Source organism: Brassica oleracea, chromosome C5 (assembly GCF_000695525.1).
Source record: "Brassica oleracea var. oleracea cultivar TO1000 chromosome C5, BOL, whole genome shotgun sequence".
Taxonomy (NCBI): Eukaryota; Viridiplantae; Streptophyta; class Magnoliopsida; order Brassicales; family Brassicaceae; genus Brassica; species Brassica oleracea.
Window position 1 is genome coordinate 25,235,726 of NC_027752.1, and position 3,233 is coordinate 25,238,958.

Below are 3,233 nucleotides of genomic sequence, written 5' to 3' on the forward strand. Positions count from 1 at the left end.
GGTCAGGATGCTCAATAGTGGGACCAAGGACTTGGATAAGATACTCTCAATGGGACAACCAACCAAGGTCAATTGGGGACTGGGATACCGAGGAGCTGAGAGTACTGGCGTACAACAGAAGGGGCTATCACATTTCGTGTAGGGGAGCAAATCAAAAAGTGGAGCCAATCAAGCTTGTCAGGAAGTACGTCGGGAAGTACAACGGGGAGTAAGGCAAAAAGTTCTACAACATGCAGCTATGAGTAACAAGCCGAAAGTAGTACATCAGAGCAACAACATGAAGGTCAGACAGGAGGTTCTGAAGCATGGTTTTGCAGCTGGTACAAGGAAGGAGACTGATCGGTGCATCAGCAACTGTGTCAGGCCAAGCAAGAAGCAACATCGGATGTGCTGTTGGTTCTGTGGGAAGGGTGGACACAAGAAGGTGGGGGGTTTTGCTCGTGAGAAGAGCAGAAACATGGCCAAGAAGGTGAACAAGACGTTCACTAAACCCAAGAGGGTTGAAGAGGTGTCCTTAGCCAAGAGTGGGTTAATTGATGAGATCAAAGATGAGACATCAGAAGATGGATGCAGCTCTGGTAGGAGTGATCTTGAGGTTGATCAAGAAGCATCAAGTCTGAAGCCAGGACACGAGGTTGTTTGTGGCACAAAGGAGAAGGAGATCGAAGTGCGTCAGGAAGTGATGCGAAATGATCTTCAGGAGGGTGATAGTGAAATCACTCCAAGAAAATAGCAACGAGTGCAGAGAGCACTCGGTGTGGATGGGGAAGGGCTCATGGTCAAGAAGACAACACATGACGGAAGCCAGGTCCTCAACAGAAGCTAGTCGAAGGGTAGTTCGGCAGGTGCGTCAGGTCATGATGTAGTACTTGTTATTCCGCTGCAGCAGAGGCTGTATCATGATTAAACATGAAGAAACAGACAGATGGGTCTGTAAGGCTTGACATCTAAGCATCTATTTTAGCTTAGTATGCAATCAAGCAGGGGGAGAATGATGATGTTCTGGTACAAAGAATGCATAACTCATGGGGGAGAAAAGCATGGTGTGGTGCACATCTCGTGGGGGAGAAAAGCACATTTGGTGTGGAAGTTTCCAGATGGGGAACGTGGTTGCAACGTGGTTGCTGAACCAGAAGATTGTTGTGCTTGATTGGCACACAAAGCTAAAAGGGGGACATTGAAGATGTAAGATGTCTGCCCTGAAGTAGTCGCTGACGTAGTTTCTGAAGCAGACGTCGTGTTGAGTGGTGAAGACCATGTGGAGTCAAGATGCTGAGCTGGAGTCGTGTAGACTTGGAGAGCAAATGAGTATCTTGGAGATATGGAAAGAGGAATAAACTTGAGGAGCAAATTTATGACTAAAAGAAAGAGGAATAAGTGCATTCCAAGAAAATGAAAGTTGCACTTATTGTTATGGAAGATGTCCATACATGTTGCCTTGGAGACTAGGGTTTTTGGAACGTGGAGAACAACTATAAGATAACTATGGGGTCGTCTGTATAGACACAGAGACACAAAGGCTGGTCTTATAGAGAGAGAGAAGCTCTTGGAAGTGTTCTGGGGTCGTGCTGAAGTAGTGGTTGAAGTACTTGACAGTAGAGAGACATAAGCGGGTAGCTTAGGAATCTTTCAGTGTCGTGTGTTAGGGTGTTAACACTGCACGAGTAAAGCTAAATAAACAAGGTCTTGTAAAGATTGTTTAAAGGAGATTCTAATAAAAACTTTAGTGTTTGCTTGTGTATTTGTCTCTTGATTTATCTTCTGCATTACTATATTGTGGTGTCATCTTGCAGTAACAAGTGGGAACAGAAGGTGGTATGACCCATTTTACAAGTTAAGTGAAAAATTCAATAAGATCATATTGATATGAAACCTTGTAGGATTGTTTTTGACTCTCATGACTAGGTATAGCTGAAAGCAGATCTCCATTTGAAATTGCGGTTTAAATTTTACAATTATTTTCATAAGATATATATATATATATATATATATATATATATATATATCTATTTATATAAAGTAGAGTTTATTCAGTCCAAAATACACCACCTCAGCAGACAGGTCAGAAAGTCGTGCTTTAAAAAAGTGACACGTGTCTCAGGAAGACAAAACACATTCTCTCCCCTTCATTCGACGGCCTCGACGCCTGAGTTTCTTCATATTATCTGAAACGGTCCGATTTAAGGCTTTCATGTTAAATCTCATTGATCCAGTCGCTCACGATGAGTTCTGCGAGACGGTGTGTGTTAGGTATAAGTATGTGAACATAAGGGCGATCAAGCTTCCATGCGTTCATGATATTTTGAGATGCAATCAACTCAAGCTTTAAACCAGGTCTTCGTGGCTTCATCAAAACATGAGTAACTCTTTCATCCTCATCTCTCATCTGCAATTTTTTATTGATTTGATATACAATGACAATTTTCTTGCTGCAGATCTAAGAAGGCTCCGTACAATGATTTTGAGGGTCCCAGTTTCAATCCCTAATACCGTTTAAGAATCAGTTGACTGGAAGCGGTAGTACCTAAAGTCTAGGTAGATCGAGTTTCCAAGTTTTGCTTTCATACTACTCTGACTACTTTATGAAATCTGATGAAGTTCTTCAAAAGGAAACTAACGTTAATTCTTTGAACAAATTGTTTTTTGAGGTTTTGTTTTAAGCCTTCTTCTCTGACCATTTTATGAAAATCTGATGTTATCACTTACAAGGTTTTGAGAAATTAACAGAGTCTTGGGATGGAATTGAATTAAAAGAGGGTGAACAACTTCAAACATGCAAGGCAGAACAAACCACTTTGGCCTCGAAATTACCTTTTTCCCAACTTATTATCCACTGCAAAAAAACCACTGGAAATGTAAAGCGTCAGTTATAGAGAAAGTTAGCCTTATTTTCAATTGAATTGCTTATAGATTCAGAACTAACCTGTAGGAAATGTCGGTGATGGATTGTTTATAGATTCTATATCAGATTGATTAATGGGCTAACAGGGTTTAATGATGGCAAGAATTTTCATATAATATTGTAGGAAATGTTTTCTCACAGATTAATTGTTTTCTGGTCTGGTCAGGTCAACAAGATTTGGTTTCCTAAAGTTTCTGGTGTTGTTCCTGTCATCCTGATGTGATAACTTCTAATTGTTATGGTAAGTGGCTACTGGTAATCCGAGGAGACCAATAAACCTATGTTTATTCTTGATATAGTGATTGTTTTGCCTGATGTTGCCACTTACAAT